This window comes from Carcharodon carcharias, chromosome 17, assembly GCF_017639515.1.
Source record: "Carcharodon carcharias isolate sCarCar2 chromosome 17, sCarCar2.pri, whole genome shotgun sequence".
Taxonomy (NCBI): domain Eukaryota; kingdom Metazoa; phylum Chordata; class Chondrichthyes; order Lamniformes; family Lamnidae; genus Carcharodon; species Carcharodon carcharias.
In genome coordinates, this window is record NC_054483.1 from 28,676,141 (window position 1) to 28,693,102 (window position 16,962).

Below are 16,962 nucleotides of genomic sequence, written 5' to 3' on the forward strand. Positions count from 1 at the left end.
GCAGTGAATGGGGCAGTTTGGGGGAGCGCACAGAATGGGTGCTTGTTGGAGGGTAGTGAATGAAGGTTTGGGGGAGAGCAGTGAATGAAGGTTTGTGGGAGGACCGTGAATGGGGGTTTAGGGGAGGGCGGTGAATGAGGATTTCTGGGTGAGGGCAGTGAATGAGGGTTTGTGGGAGGCAGTGAATGAGGGTTTGGGGGAGGTCAGTGAATGAAGGTTTTGGGAGGGCAGTGAATGAGGGTTTGGGGGAGGGCAGTCAATGAGCGTTTGGGGGAGTGCAGTGAATGAGGGTTTGGGGAAGGGCTGTGAAAGGGGTGATGTGGGGAGGGCTGTGAATGGGAGTTTGGGGGAGGGCATTGAATGTGGACTTGGGGGTGGGCAGTGAATGAGATTTGGGGGAGGGCAGTGAATGATTGTTTGTGAGGGCAGTGAATTAAGGTTTGGGAGGGGGCTGTGAATGAGGGTTTGGTAGGGGGCAGTGAATGAGGGTTTGGGAAAGAGCAGTGAATGACTGTTTGAGGGAGGGCAGTGAATGAGGGTTTGGGAGAGGGCAGTGAATGAGGGTTTGAGGGAGGGCAGTGAATGAGGGGTTGGGAGAGCACAGTGAATGACGGTTTGAGGGAGGGCAGTGAATGAGGGTTTGGGAGAGGGCAGTGAATGAGGTTTTGGGAGAGGGCAGTGAATGAGCGTTTGGGGAACGGCAATGAATGGGAGTTTGTTGGAAGGGCTGTAAATGAGGGTTTGGGGAAGGGCAGTGATTGGGAGTTTGGGAGAAGGCAGTGAATGAGTGTTTGGGGGAGGGCAGTGAATGGGGATTTTGGCGGAGGGCAGTGAATGAGGGTTTGTGGGAAGGGCAGTGAATGGGGTAGTTTGGCCGAGGGCAGTGAATGATGGTTTGGGGGAAGCAGTGAATGGGGCAGTTTGGGGGAGCGCACAGAATGGGTGCTTGTTGGAGGGTAGTGAATGAAGGTTTGGGGGAGAGCAGTGAATGAAGGTTTGTGGGAGGACCGTGAATGGGGGTTTAGGGGAGGGCGGTGAATGAGGATTTCTGGGTGAGGGCAGTGAATGAGGGTTTGTGGGAGGCAGTGAATGAGGGTTTGGGGGAGGTCAGTGAATGAAGGTTTTGGGAGGGCAATGAATGAGGGTTTGGGGGAGGGCAGTGAATGAGCGTTTGGGGGAGTGCAGTGAATGAGGGTTTGGGGAAGGGCAGTGATTAGGAGTTTGGGGGAGGGCAGTGAATGAGGGTTTGGGGGAGGGCAGTGAATGATTGTTTGCGTGAGGGCAATGAATGAGGATCTGGGGAGGGCAGTGAATGGTGTTTTGGGTGAGGGCAGTGGATGAGGGTTTGCAGGAGGGCAGTGAATGGGAGTTTGGGGAATGGGCAGTGAATGGAGGTTTGTGGGAAGGGCAGTGAATGAGAGTTTGTGGGAAGGGCACTGAATGAGTGTTTGTAGGAGGCAGTGAATGAGGGTTTGGGTGAGGGCAGTGAATGAGAGTTTGGGGGAGGGCAGTGAATGAGGGTTTGGGGAAATAACAGTGAATGGGGCTTTGGGGGAGACCAGTGAGTTGGGGGTTTTGAGGGGAGGGCAGTGAATGAGGGTTTGGGGGAGGGAAATGAGTTGTGGTTTTGGGGGAGGGCAGTGAATGACAGTTTGAGGGAGGGCAGTGAATGAGTGTTTCAGGGAGGGCAGTGAATGAGGGTTTGGGGGAGGGCAGTGAATGAGGGTTTGGGGAACGGCAGTGATTGGGAGTTTGGGGGAGGGCAGTGAATGAGGGTTTGCGGGAGGGCAGTGAATGATTGTTTACGGGAGGGCAATGAATGAGGATTTGGGGAGGGCAGTGAATGGTGTTTTGGGTGAGGGCAGTGAATGGGATTTAGGGTGAGGGCACTGAATGAGGATTTGGGGGAGGACAGTGAATGAGGGTTTGGGGAGGGCAGTGAATGGGGGGGTTAGGAGGAGGGCAGTGAATGGGGTTTTGGGTGAGGGCAGTGAATGAGGGCTTGGGGGGAGGGCAGTGAATGGGGGGGATAGGGGACAACAGTGAATGGGATTTAGGGTGAGGGCAGTGAATGGGGATTTGGGGGAGGGCAGTGAATGGGGGGGGTTGGTGGTGGGCAGTGACCAGGGGCATTTGGGAGAGTGCAGACAATGACTATTTGGCGGAGGGTAGTGAATGGGAGTTTTGGCGGAGGCCAGTGAATGAGGGTTTGGGGAGGGCAGTGAATGAGTGTTTGGGGGAGGGCAGTGAATGGGGGTTTTGGGGAGGGCAGTGAATGAGGGTTTGGGTGAGGGCAGTGAATGAGGGTTTGGGGGAGGGCAGTGAATGAGGGTTTGGGGGAGGGCAGTGAATGGGGGTTTGGGGAAAGGCAGTGAATGGGGGTTTGGGGGAGGGCATTGAATGAGGGTTTGGGGAGGGCAGTAAATGGAGGGTTTTGGATATGGCAGTGAATGGGGTTTTGGGGACGGGCAGTTAATGGGTGTGTGTGGGAAGGGCTGTAAATGAGGGTTTGGGGAAGGACAGTGATTGGAAGTTTGTGGGAGGGCAGTGAATGAGTGTTTGTGGGAGGGCAGTGTATAGGGGGTTTGGACGAGGGCAGTGAATGAGGGTTTGGGGGAGTCAGTGAATGAGGGTTTGGATGAGGGCAGTGAATGAGGGTTTGGGGGAGGACAGAGAATGAGGGTTTGGAAGTGGGCAGTGAATGGCGTTTTGGGGGAGGGCAGTGAATGAGGGTTTGGGGGAGGGCAGTGAATGAGGGATTGGGGGAGGGCAGGGAATGAAGGTTTGGGGGAGGGCAGTGAATGGGAGTTTGTGTGAAGGGCAGAAAATGAGGGTTTTGGGGAGGGCAGAGAATGGGGGGTTTTGGATATGGCAGTGAATGAGGGTTTGGACGAGGTCAGTGAATGAGGGTTGGGGGAGGGCAGTGAATGAGGGTTTGGACGAGGGCAGTGAATGAGGGTTTGGGGGAGGATAGTGAATGAGGGTTTGGGAGAGGGCTGTGAATGGGGTTTTGGGGGAGGGCAGTGAATGAGGGTTTGGGGAGGGCAGTGAATGAGGGTTTGGGGGAGGGCAGTGAATGAGGGTTTGGGGGAGGGCAGTGAATGAAGGTTTGGGGGAGGGCAGTGAATGGGAGTTTGTGTGAAGGGCAGAAAATGAGGGTTTTGGGGAGGGCAGAGAATGGGGGGTTTTGGATATGGCAGTGGATGGGGGTTTAGGGAATGGCAGTGAATGAGCATTTGATGAGGGCAGTGAATGAGCGTTTGGGGGAGGGCAGTGAATTGGGGTTTGTGGGAAGGGCTGTAAATGAGGGTTTGGGAAAGGGCAGTGATTGGAAGTTTGTGGGAGGGCAGTGAATGAGTGTTTATGGGAGGGCAGTGAATAGGGGGTTTGGACGAGGGCAGTGAATGAGGGTTTGGTGGAGGGCAGTGAATGAGGGTTTGGGGGAGGACAGTAAATGAGGGTTTGGGGGAGGGCAGTGAATGAGGGTTTGGGGGAGGGCAGTGAATGCAGGTTTGGACGAGGACAGTGAATGAGGGTTTGGGGAGGGCAGTGAATGAGGGTTGGATGAGGGAAGTGAATGAGGGTTTGGGGGAGGACAGTGAATGAGGGTTTGGGGGAGGGCAGTGAATGGGGATTTGGGGGAGGGCAGTGAACGAGGGTTTGGGGGAGGGCAGTGAATGTGGATTTGGGGGAGGGCAGTGAATGAGGTTTTGGGGGAGGGCAGTGAATGAGGGTTTGGGGGAGGGCAGTGAATGGGGATTTGGGGGAGGGCAGTGAGTGAGGATTTGGGGGAGGGCAGTGAATGAGGGTTTGGGGAGGGCAGTGAATGGGGTTTTGGGTGAGGGCAGTGAATGAGGGCTTGGGGGAGGGCAGTGAATGGCGGAGTTAGGGGGAAGGCAGTGAATGGGATTTAGGGTGAGGGCAGTGAATGAGGATTTGGGGGAGGACAGTGAATGAGTGTTTGTGGGAGGGCACTGAATTAGGGTTTGGGGGAGGGCAGTGAATGAACGTTTGGGGGAGGGCATTGAATGAAGGTTTGGGGGAGGGCAGTGAATGGGAGTTTGTGTGAAGGGCAGTGAATGACTGTTTGTGGAGGGCAGTGAATGGGGTTATTTGGACAGGGCATTGAATGGGGGTTTGGGGAAAGGCAGTGAATGGGGGTTTGGGGGAGGGCATTGAATGAGGATTTGGGGAGGGCAGTAAATGGGGGGTTTTGGATATGGCAGTGAATGGGGGTTTGGGGACGGGCAGTTAATGTGTGTTTGTGGGAAGGGCTGTAAATGAGGGTTTGGGGAAGGACAGTGATTGCAAGTTTGTGGGAGGGCAGTGAATGAGTGTTTGTGGGAGGGCAGTGAATAGGGGGTTTGGACGAGGGCAGTGAATGAGAGTTTGGGGGAGTCAGTGAATGAGGGTTTGGGGGAGGACAGTGAATGAGGGTTTGGACGAGGGCAGTGAATGAGGGTTGGGGGAGGGCAGTGAATGAGGGTTTGGACGAGGGCAGTGAATGAGGGTTTGGACGAGGGCAGTGAATGAGGGTTTAGCGGAGGAGAGTGAATGAGGGTTTGGGAGAGGGCAGTGAATGGGGTTTTGGGGGAGGGCAGTGAATGAGGGTTTTGGGGAGGGCAGTGAAAGAGGGTTTGGGGGAGGGCAGAGAATGGGAGTTTGTCTGAAGGGCAGAAAATGAGGGTTTTGGGGAGGGCAGTGAATGGGGGGTTTTGGATATGGCAGTGAATGAGGGTTTGGACGAGGTCAGTGAATGAGGGTTGGGGGAGGGCAGTGAATGAGGGTTTGGATGAGGGCAGTGAATGAGGGTTTGGGGGAGGACAGTGAATGAGGGTTTGGGAGAGGGCAGTGAATGGGGTTTTGGGGGAGGGCAGTGAATGAGGGTTTGGGGGAGGGCAGTGAATGAGGGTTTGTGGGAGGGCAGTGAATGGGAGTTTGTGTGAAGGGCAGAAAATGAGGGTTTTGGGGAGGGCAGAGAATGGGGGGTTTTGGATATGGCAGTGAATGAGGGTTTGGACGAGGGCAGTGAATGAGGGTTGGGGGAGGGCTGTGAATGAGGGTTTGGACGAGGGCAGTGAATGAGGGTTTGGGGGAGGACAGTGAATGAGGGTTTGGGAGAGGGCAGTGAATGGGGTTTTGGGGGAGGGAAGTGAATGAGGGTTTGGGGGAGGGCAGTGAATGAAGGTTTGGGGGAGGGCAGTGAATGGGAGTTTGTGTGAAGGGCAGAAAATGGGGGTTTTGTGGAGGGCAGAGAATGGGGGGTTATGGATATGGCAGTGAATGGGGGTTTGGGGAATGGCAGTGAATAAGCATTTGGTGAGGGCAGTGAATGAGCGTTTGGGGGAGGGCAGTGATTGGAAGTTTGTGGGAGGGCAGTGAATGAGTGTTTATGGGAGGGCAGTGAATGAGGGTTTGGGGAGGGCAGTGAATGAGGGTTTGGGGGAGGGCAGTGAATGAGGGTTTGGGGGAGGGCAGTGAGTGAGGATTTGGGGAGGGCAGTGAATGGGGGGGTTAGGAGGAGGGCAGTGAATGGGGTTTTGGCTGAGGGCAGTGAATGAGGGCTTGGGAGAGGGCAGTGAATGGGGGGGGATAGGGGGACGTCAGTGAATGGGATTGAGGGTGACGGCAGTGAATGGGGATTTGGGGGAGGGCAGTGAATGGGGGGGGGGGTTTGGGGATGGGCAGTGACCAGGGGCATTTGGGGGAGTGCAGACAATGACTATTTGGCGGAGGGCAGTGAATGGGAGTTTTGGTGGAGGCCAGTGAATGAGGGTTTGGAGAGGGCAGTGAATGAGTGTTTAGGGGAGGGCAGTGAACGAGGGTTTGGGGGAGGGCAGTGAATGGGGATTTGGGGGAGGGCCGTGAATGAGGGTTTTGGAGAGGGCAGTGAATGTGGATTTGGGGGAGGGCAGTGAATGAGGTTTTGGGGGAGAGCAGTGAATGAGGGTTAAGGGGGAGGGCAGTGAATGGGGATTTGGGGGAGGGCAGTGAGTGAAGATTTGGGGGAGGGCAGTGAATGAGGGTTTGGGCAGGGCAGTGAATGTGGGTTTGGGTGAGGGCAGTGAATGAGGGCTTGGGGGAGGGCAGTGAATGGGGGGGTTAGGGGGACGGCAGTGAATGGGATTTAGGGTGAGGGCAGTGAATGAGGATTTGGGGGAGGACAGTGAATGAGGGTTTTCGGAGGGCAGTGAATGGGGGGGGTTAGGTGGAGGGCAGTGAATGGGGTTTTGGGGGAAGGCAGTGTATGAGGGTTTGGGGGAGGGCAGTGAATGAGGGTTTGGGGGAGGGCAGTGAATGAAGGTTTGGGGGACGGCAGTGAATGGGAGTTTGTGTGAAGGGCAGAAAATGGGGGTTTTCGGGAGGGCAGAGAATGGGGGGTTATGGATATGGCAGTGAATCGGGGTTTGGGGAATGGCAGTGAATAAGCATTTGGTGAGGGCAGTGAATGAGCGTTTGGGGGAGGGCAGTGAATTGGGGTTTGTGGGAAGGGCTGTAAATGAGGGTTTGGGAAAGGGCAGTGATTGGAAGTTTGTGGGAGGGCAGTGAATGAGTGTTTATGGGAGGGCAGTGAATAGGGGTTTTGGACGAGGGCAGTGAATGAGGGTTTGGGGCAGGGCAGTGAATGAGGGTTTGGGGGAGGACAGTGAATGAGGGTTTGGGGGAGAGCAGTGAATGAGGGTTTGGACGAGGGCAATGAATGAGGGATTGGACGAGGGCAGTGAATGAGGGTTTGTGGAGGGCAATGAATGAGGGTTTGGATGAGGGCAGTGAATGAGGGTTTGGGGGAGGACCGTGAATGAGGGTTTGGTGGAGGGCAGTGAATGGGGATTTGGGGGAGGGCAGTGAACGAGGGTTTGGGGGAGGGCAGTGAATGAAGGTTTGGAAGAGGGCAGTGAATGGGGGGTTGGTGAGAGGGCATTGAATGAGGGTTTGGGGGAGGGCAGTGAATGAGGGTTTGCGGGAGGGCAGTGAATGAGGGTTTGGGGGAAGGCAGTGTGAATGAGGGTTTGGGGGAATAACAGTGAATGAGGGGTTGGTGAGAGGGCAGTGAATGAAGATTTGGGGGCGGGCAATGAATGAGGGTTTGTGGGAAGGGCAGTGAATGGGAGTTTGTGTGAAGGGCAGTGAATGAGTGTTTGGGGGAGGGCAATAAATGGGCGTTTTGGGGAGGGCAATGAATGGAGGGTTGGTGAGAGGGCAGTGAATGAGGATTTTGGGGAATAATAGTGAATGGATGTTTGGTGAGAGGGTAGTGAATGCGGGTTTTGGGGAGGGCAGTGAATGGAGGGTTGGTGATATGGCATTGAATGAGGGTTTAGGGGAATAATAGTGAATGGATAGTTGGTGAGAGGGCAGTGAATGAGGGTTTGGTGGAAGGCAATGTATGAGTGTTTGGGGGAGGGCAGTGAATGAGGGTTTGGGGGAGGGCAGTGAATGGGGGGTTTAGGGGAGGACATTGAATGAGGGTTTGTGGGAGGGCAGTGAATGGGTGTTTGGGGGAGGGCAGTGAATGAGCGTTTGGATAAGGGCTGTGAATGGGGAGATTTGGGGAGGGCTGTGAATGGGAGTTTGGAGGAGGGCAGTGAATGAGGGTTTGGGGAAGACCTGTGAATGGGGAGATTTGGGGAGGGCACTGAATGAGGGTTTGGGGGATGGCAGTAGATGAGTGTTTGGGTGAGGGCAGTGAATGGGGGGGTTTTGGATAGGGTAGACAATGAGGATTTGGCAGAGGGCAGTGAATGGGAGTTTTGGCGGAGGGCAGTGAATGAGGGTTTGGGGAGGGCAGAGAACAAGTGTTTGGGGGACGGCAGTGCATGAGGGTTTGTTTGAGTGGAAGTGAATGAGGGTTTGGGGGTGGGAAGTGAATGAAGGTTTGTCGGAGGGCAGTGAATGAGGGTTTGGGGGAGGGCAGTGAATGGGACTTTGCGTGAAGGGCTGTGAATGAGATGGTTTGGAGGAAACGGAGAATGAGGTGGTTTGGGGGAGGGCAATGAATCGGTGGTTGGTGAGAGGGCAGTGATTGAGGATTTGGGGGAGGGCAGTGAATGGGGGCTTTGGGGGAGGGCAGTGAATGAGGGTTTGGCGGAGGGCAGTGATGGGAGTTTGGGGGAGGGCAGTGAATGAGGGTTTGGGGAAGAGCTGTGAATGGGGAGATTTGGGGAGGGCTGTGAATGGGGGTTTGGGGGAGGGCAGAGACCAGAGGCATTTGGGGAGGGCACTGAATGAGGGTTTGGGGGATGGCAGTAAATGAGTGTTTGGGTGAGGGCAGTGAATAGGGGGGATTTGGATAGGGTAGACAATGAGGATTTGGCAGAGGGCAGTGAATGGGAGTTTTGGCAGAGGGCAGTGAATGATTGTTTGGGGGAGGGCAGTGAATGGGAGTTTGTGTGAAGGGATGTGAATGAGATGGTTTGGGGGAAGCGGAGAATGAGGTGGTTTGGGGAGGGCAATGAATGGGTTGTTGGTGAGAGGGCAGTGATTGAGTGTTTGGTGAGGGCAGTGAATGGGGGGGGTCTGGATACGGTAGTGAATGGGGGTTTGGGCGAGGACAGTGCGTGAGGGTTTGGGGGGGGCAGTGAATGGGAGTTTGTGGGAGGGCTGTGAATGGGGAGATTTGGGGAGGGCTGTGAAAGAGGGTTTGAGTGAGGGCTCTGAATGAGGGTTTGGGGGAGAGCAGTGAATGGGGACTGGGAAAAGAGAAATTAATTGGGGTGTTTGGGGCAGGTAGTAAATGGGGGGGGTTTGGGAGAGGGAAGTGAATGAGGTTTGGGGAGGGCAGTGAATGAGGGTTCTGGGGGAGGGCAGAGAATGGGGGGGTTTTGGATAGGGGAGATAATCAGGATTTGGGGGAGGGCAGTGAATGATGGTTTGGGGGAGGGCAGTGAATGAAGGTTTGTGGGAGGGCAAGTGAATTATTGTTTGGGGGAGGGCAGTGAATGGGAGTTTGTGTGAAGGGCTGTGAATGAGATGGTTTGGGGGAAGCGGAGAATGAGGTGGTTTGGAGAGGGCAATGAATGGGTTGCTGGTGAGAGGGCAGTGATTGAGGGATGGTGAGGGCAGTGAATGGGGGGGGTTTTGGATACGGCAGTGAATGGGGGGTTGGTGAGAGGGCAGTGAATGAGGATTTTGGGGAATAATAGTGAATGGATGGTTGGTGAGAGGGTAGTGAATGCGGGTTTGGGGGAGGGCAGTGAATGGAGGGTTGGTGATATGGCATTGAATGAGGGTTTAGGGGAATAATAGTGAATGGATAGCTGGTGAGAGGGCAGTGAATGAGGGTTTGGTGGAAGGCAATGTATGAGTGTTTGGGGGAGGTCAGTGAATGAGGGTTTGGGGGAGCGCAGTGAATGAGGGTTTGGGGAGGGCAGTGAATGGGGTTTTGGGTGAAGGCAGTGAATGGGGTTTTGGGTGAGGGCAGTGAATGAGGGTTTGGGGAGGTAAGTGAATGGGGATTTGGGGGAGGGCAGTGAATGGGGATTTGGGGGAGGGCAGTGAATGAGGATTTGGGGGAGGGCAGTGAATGAGGGTTTGGGGAGGGCAGTGAATGAGGCTTTGGGGGAGGACAGTGAATGAGGGTTTGGGGAGGGCAGTGAATGGGGGTGTTAGGTGGAGCGCAGTGAATGGGGTTTTGGGTGAGGGCCGTGAATGGGGTTTTGGGTGAGGGCAGTGAATGAGGTTTTGGGTGAGGGCAGTGGATGGGGTTTTAGGTGAGGCCAGTGAATGAATGCTTGGGGGAGGGCAGTGAATAGGGGGGGGTGGGGGAACGGCAGTGAATGGGATTTAGGGTGAGGGCAGCGAATTTGGGTTTGTGGGAAGGGCAGAGAATGGGGATTTGGGGGAGGGCAGTGAATAAGGGTTTGGGGTAACAACAGCAAATGGCGCGTTGGTGAGAGGGCAGTTGATGAAGATTTCGGGGTCGGCATGAATGAGGGTCTTTGGTGAGGGCAGTGAATGGGTGGGTTTTGGATAGGGCAGATAATGAGGATTTGGGGGAGGGCAGTGAATGAGTGTTTGTGGGAGAGCAGTGAATGCGTGTTTGTGGGAAGGGCAGTGAATGAGGGTTTGTGGGAAGGGCAGTGAATGAGGATTTGGGGGAGGGCAGTGAATGAGGGTTTGGGGAGGGCAGTGAATGAGGCTTTGGGGGAGGACAGTGAATGAGGGTTTGGGGAGGGCAGTGAATGGGGGTGTTAGGTGGAGCGCAGTGAATGGGGTTTTGGGTGAGGGCCGTGAATGGGGTTTTGGGTGAGGGCAGTGAATGAGTTTTTGGGTGAGGGCAGTGGATGGGGTTTTAGGTGAGGCCAGTGAATGAATGCTTGGGGGAGGGCAGTGAATAGGGGCGGGTGGGGGACGGCAGTGAATGGGATTTAGGGTGAGGGCAGCGAATTTGGGTTTGTGTGAAGGGCAGAGAATGGGGATTTGGGGGAGGGCAGTGAATAAGGGTTTGGGGTAACAACAGCAAATGGCGCGTTGGTGAGAGGGCAGTTGATGAAGATTTCGGGGTCGGCATGAATGAGGGTCTTTGGTGAGGGCAGTGAATGGGTGGGTTTTGGATAGGGCAGATAATGAGGATTTGGGGGAGGGCAGTGAATGAGTGTTTGTGGGAGAGCAGTGAATGCGTGTTTGTGGGAAGGGCAGTGAATGAGGGTTTGTGGGAAGGGCAGTGAATGAGGATTTGGGGGAGGGCAGTGAATGAGGGTTTTTGGGGGAGGGCAGTGAATGAGGGTTTGGGGGAGGGCAGTGAATGAGGGTTTGTGGGAAGGGCAGTGAATGAGGATTTGGGGGAGGGCAGTGAATGAGCGTTTTGGGGAGGGCAGTGAATGGGGATTTGGGGGAGGGCAGTGAATGAGGATTTGGGGGAGGGCAGTGTATGAGCTTTTTGGGGAGGGCAGTGAATGGGGATTTGGGGGAAGCAGTGAACGAGGATTTGTGTGAGGGCAGTGAATGGGGTTTTTGGTGAGGGCAGTGAATGAGGGTTTGGGGGAGGGCAGTGAATGAGGGTTTGGGGAGGGCTGTTAATGAGGGTTTGGGGAGGGGAGTGAATGGGGTTTTGGGTGAGGGCAGTGAATGAGGGTTTGGGTGAGGGCAGTGAATGAGGATTTGGGGTTGGGCAGTGAACGAGGGCTAGGGGGAGGGCAGTGAATGGGGGTTTAGGGGGACGGCAGTGAATGGGACGTAGGGTGAGGGCTGTGAATGAGGATTTGGGGGAGGACAGTGAATGAGGGTTTGAGGAGGGCAGTGAATTGCAGGGGTTAGGTGGAGCGCAGTGAATGGGGTTTTGGGTGAGGGCAGTGAATGGGGTTTTGGGTGAGGGCAGTGAATGAGGGCTTGGGGGAGGGCAGTGAATGGGGGGGTTAGGGGGACAGCAGTGAATGGGATATAGGGTGAGGGCAGTGAATGGGGATTTGGGGGAGGGCAGTGAATGGGGATTTGGGGGAGGGCAGTGAATGGGAGTTTGGGGGAGGGCAGTGAATAGGGGGTTTGGACGAGGGCAGTGAATGAGGGTTTGGGGGAGTCAGTGAATGAGGGTTTGGGGGAGGACAGTGAATGAGGGTTTGGACGAGGGCAGTGAATGAGGGTTGGGCGAGGGCAGTGAATGAGGGTTTGGGCGAGGGCAGTGAATGAGGGTTTAGCGGAGGAGAGTGAATGAGGGTTTGGGAGAGGGCAGTGAATGGGGTTTTGGGGGAGGGCAGTGAATGAGGGTTTTGGGGAGGGCAGTGAAAGAGGGTTTGGGGGAGGGCAGAGAATGAAGGTTTGGGGGAGGGCAGTGAATGGGAGTTTGTGTGAAGGGCAGAAAATGAGGGTTTTGGGGAGGGCAGAGAATGGGGGGTTTTGGATATGGCAGTGAATGAGGGTTTGGACGAGGTCAGTGAATGAGGGTTGGGGGAGGGCAGTGAATGAGGGTTTGGATGAGGGCAGTGAATGAGGGTTTGGGGGAGGACAGTGAATGAGGGTTTGGGAGAGGGCAGTGAATGGGGTTTTGGGGGAGGGCAGTGAATGAGGGTTTGGGGGAGGGCAGTGAATGAGGGTTTGTGGGAGGGCAGTGAATGGGAGTTTGTGTGAAGGGCAGAAAATGAGGGTTTTGTGGAGGGCAGAGAATGGGGGGTTTTGGATATGGCAGTGAATGAGGGTTTGGACGAGGGCAATGAATGAGGGATTGGACGAGGGCAGTGAATGAGGGTTTGTGGAGGGCAGTGAAGGAGGGTTTGTATGAGGGCAGTGAATGAGGGTTTGGGGGAGGACCGTGAATGAGGGTTTGGTGGAGGGCAGTGAATGGGGATTTGGGGGAGGGCAGTGAATGAGGGTTTGGGGGAGGGCAGTAAATGAAGGTTTGGAAGAGGGCAGTGAATGGGGATTTGGAGGAGGGCAGTGAATGAGGGTTTGGGGGAGGGCAGTGAATGAGTGTTTGGGGGAGGGCAGTGAATGAGGTTTTGGGGGAGGGCAGTGAATGAGGGTTTGGGGGAGGGCAGTGAATGGGGATTTGGGGGAGGGCAGTGAGTGAGGATTTGGGGGAGGGCAGTGAATGAGGGTTTGGGGAGGGCAGTGAATGGGGCTTTGGGTGAGGGCAGTGAATGAGGGCTTGGGGGAGGGCAGTGAATGGGAGGGTTAGGGGGACGGCAGTGAATGGGATTTACGGTGAGGGCAGTGAATGAGGATTTGGGGGAGGACAGTAAATGAGGGTTTTGGGAGGGCAGTAAATGGGGGGGGTTAGGTGGAGTGCAGTGAATGGGGTTTTGGGTGAGGGCAGTGAATGAGGGCTTGGGGGAGGGCAGTGAATGGGCGGGATATGGGGACGGCAGTGAATGGGATTTAGGGTGAGGGCAGTGAATGGGTGGGTTTTGGATAGGGCAGATAATGAGGATTTGGGGGAGGGCAGTGAATGAGGGTTTGGGGGAGGGCAGTGAATGAGTGTTTGGGGGAGGGCAGTGTATGGAGGGGTTTGGGGAGGGCAGTGAATGAGGGCTTGGGGAAGGGCAGTGAATGAGCGTTTGGGGGAGGGCAGTGAATGGGGGTTTGTGGGAAGGGCTGTAAATGAGGGTTTGGGGTAGGGCAGTGATTGGAAGTTTGTGGGAGGGCAGTGAATGAGTGTTTGGGGGAGGGCAGTTAATGGGGGTTTTGGCGGAGGGCAGTGAATGAGGGTTTGTAGGAAGTGCAGTGAATGAGGGTTTGTGGGAAGGGCAGTGAATGAGGGTTTGGGGAGGGCAGTGAATGAGGAGATCTGGGCGAAGGCAGTGAATGAGTGTTTGGGGGAGGGCACTGATTGAGGGTTTGTGGGAGGCATTGAACGATGGTTTGGGGGAGGGCAGAGAATGAGGGTTTGGGGGAGGGCAGTGAATGAGGGTTTGGGGAGGGCAGTGAATGAGGGTTTGGGGGAGCGCAGTGAATGAGGGTTTGGGGAGGGCAGTGAATGGGGTTTTGGGTGAAGGCAGTGAATGGGGTTTTGGGTGAGGGCAGTGAATGAGGGTTTGGGGAGGTAAGTGAATGGGGATTTGGGGGAGGGCAGTGAATGGGGATTTGGGGGAGGGCAGTGAATGAGGATTTGGGGGAGGGCAATGAATGAGGGTTTGGGGAGGGCAGTGAATGAGGCTTTGGGGGAGGACAGTGAATGAGGGTTTGGGGAGGGCAGTGAATGGGGGTGTTAGGTGGAGCGCAGTGAATGGGGTTTTGGGTGAGGGCCGTGAATGGGGTTTTGGGTGAGGGCAGTGAATGAGTTTTTGGGTGAGGGCAGTGGATGGGGTTTTAGGTGAGGCCAGTGAATGAATGCTTGGGGGAGGGCAGTGAATAGGGGCGGGTGGGGGACGGCAGTGAATGGGATTTAGGGTGAGGGCAGCGAATTTGGGTTTGTGGGAAGGGCAGAGAATGGGGATTTGGGGGAGGGCAGTGAATAAGGGTTTGGGGGTAACAACAGCAAATGGCGCGTTGGTGAGAGGGCAGTTGATGAAGATTTCGGGGTCGGCATGAATGAGGGTCTTTGGTGAGGGCAGTGAATGGGTGGGTTTTGGATAGGGCAGATAATGAGGATTTGGGGGAGGGCAGTGAATGAGTGTTTGTGGGAGAGCAGTGAATGCGTGTTTGTGGGAAGGGTAGTGAATGAGGGTTTGTGGGAAGGGCAGTGAATGAGGATTTGGGGGAGGGCAGTGAATGAGGGTTTTTGGGGGAGGGCAGTGAATGAGGGTTTGGGGGAGGGCAGTGAATGAGGGTTTGTGGGAAGGGCAGTGAATGAGGATTTGGGGGAGGGCAGTGAATGAGCGTTTTGGGGAGGGCAGTGAATGGGGATTTGGGGGAGGGCAGTGAATGAGGATTTGGGGGAGGGCAGTGTATGAGCTTTTTGGGGAGGGCAGTGAATGGGGATTTGGGGGAAGCAGTGAACGAGGATTTGTGTGAGGGCAGTGAATGGGGTTTTTGGTGAGGGCAGTGAATGAGGGTTTGGGGGAGGGCAGTGAATGAGGGTTTGGGGAGGGCTGTTAATGAGGGTTTGGGGAGGGGAGTGAATGGGGTTTTGGGTGAGGGCAGTGAATGAGGGTTTGGGTGAGGGCAGTGAATGAGGATTTGGGGTTGGGCAGTGAACGAGGGCTAGGGGGAGGGCAGTGAATGGGGGTTTAGGGGGACGGCAGTGAATGGGACGTAGGGTGAGGGCTGTGAATGAGGATTTGGGGGAGGACAGTGAATGAGGGTTTGAGGAGGGCAGTGAATTGCAGGGGTTAGGTGGAGCGCAGTGAATGGGGTTTTGGGTGAGGGCAGTGAATGGGGTTTTGGGTGAGGGCAGTGAATGAGGGCTTGGGGGAGGGCAGTGAATGGGGGGGTTAGGGGGACAGCAGTGAATGGGATATAGGGTGAGGGCAGTGAATGGGGATTTGGGGGAGGGCAGTGAATGGGGATTTGGGGGAGGGCAGTGAATGGGAGTTTGGGGGAGGGCAGTGAATAGGGGGTTTGGACGAGGGCAGTGAATGAGGGTTTGGGGGAGTCAGTGAATGAGGGTTTGGGGGAGGACAGTGAATGAGGGTTTGGACGAGGGCAGTGAATGAGGGTTGGGCGAGGGCAGTGAATGAGGGTTTGGACGAGGGCAGTGAATGAGGGTTTAGCGGAGGAGAGTGAATTAGGGTTTGGGAGAGGGCAGTGAATGGGGTTTTGGGGGAGGGCAGTGAATGAGGGTTTTGGGGAGGGCAGTGAAAGAGGGTTTGGGGGAGGGCAGAGAATGAAGGTTTGGGGGAGGGCAGTGAATGGGAGTTTGTGTGAAGGGCAGAAAATGAGGGTTTTGGGGAGGGCAGAGAATGGGGGGTTTTGGATATGGCAGTGAATGAGGGTTTGGACGAGGTCAGTGAATGAGGGTTGGGGGAGGGCAGTGAATGAGGGTTTGGACGAGGGCAGTGAATGAGGGTTTGGGGGAGGACAGTGAATGAGGGTTTGGGAGAGGGCAGTGAATGGGGTTTTGGGGGAGGGCAGTGAATGAGGGTTTGGGGGAGGGCAGTGAATGAGGGTTTGTGGGAGGGCAGTGAATGGGAGTTTGTGTGAAGGGCAGAAAATGAGGGTTTTGTGGAGGGCAGAGAATGGGGGGTTTTGGATATGGCAGTGAATGAGGGTTTGGACAAGGGCAATGAATGAGGGATTGGACGAGGGCAGTGAATGAGGGTTTGTGGAGGGCAGTGAATGAGGGTTTGTATGAGGGCAGTGAATGAGGGTTTGGGGGAGGACCGTGAATGAGGGTTTGGTGGAGGGCAGTGAATGGGGATTTGGGGGAGGGCAGTGAATGAGGGTTTGGGGGAGGGCAGTGAATGAAGGTTTGGAAGAGGGCAGTGAATGGGGATTTGGAGGAGGGCAGTGAATGAGGGTTTGGGGGAGGGCAGTGAATGAGGATTTGGGGGAGGGCAGTGAATGAAGTTTTGGGGGAGGGCAGTGAATGAGGGTTTGGGGGAGGGCAGTGAATGGGGATTTGGGGGAGGGCAGTGAGTGAGGATTTGGGGGAGGGCAGTGAATGAGGGTTTGGGGAGGGCAGTGAATGGGGCTTTGGGTGAGGGCAGTGAATGAGGGCTTGGGGGAGGGCAGTGAATGGGGGGGTTAGGGGGACGGCAGTGAATGGGATTTACGGTGAGGGCAGTGAATGAGGATTTGGGGGAGGACAGTAAATGAGGGTTTTGGGAGGGCAGTAAATGGGGGGGGTTAGGTGGAGTGCAGTGAATGGGGTTTTGGGTGAGGGCAGTGAATGAGGGCTTGGGGGAGGGCAGTGAATGGGCGGGATATGGGGACGGCAGTGAATGGGATTTAGGGTGAGGGCAGTGAATGGGTGGGTTTTGGATAGGGCAGATAATGAGGATTTGGGGGAGGGCAGTGAATGAGGGTTTGGGGGAGGGCAGTGAATGAGTGTTTGGGGGAGGGCAGTGTATGGAGGGGTTTGGGGAGGGCAGTGAATGAGGGCTTGGGGAAGGGCAGTGAATGAGCGTTTGGGGGAGGGCAGTGAATGGGGGTTTGTGGGAAGGGCTGTAAATGAGGGTTTGGGGTAGGGCAGTGATTGGAAGTTTGTGGGAGGGCAGTGAATGAGTGTTTGGGGGAGGGCAGTTAATGGGGGTTTTGGCGGAGGGCAGTGAATGAGGGTTTGTAGGAAGTGCAGTGAATGAGGGTTTGTGGGAAGGGCAGTGAATGAGGGTTTGGGGAGGGCAGTGAATGAGGAGATCTGGGCGAAGGCAGTGAATGAGTGTTTGGGGGAGGGCACTGATTGAGGGTTTGTGGGAGGCATTGAACGATGGTTTGGGGGAGGGCAGAGAATGAGGGTTTGGGGGAGGGCAGTGAATGAGGGTTTGGGGAGGGCAGTGAATGAGGGTTTGGGGGAGCGCAGTGAATGAGGGTTTGGGGAGGGCAGTGAATGGGGTTTTGGGTGAAGGCAGTGAATGGGGTTTTGGGTGAGGGCAGTGAATGAGGGTTTGGGGAGGTAAGTGAATGGGGATTTGGGGGAGGGCAGTGAATGGG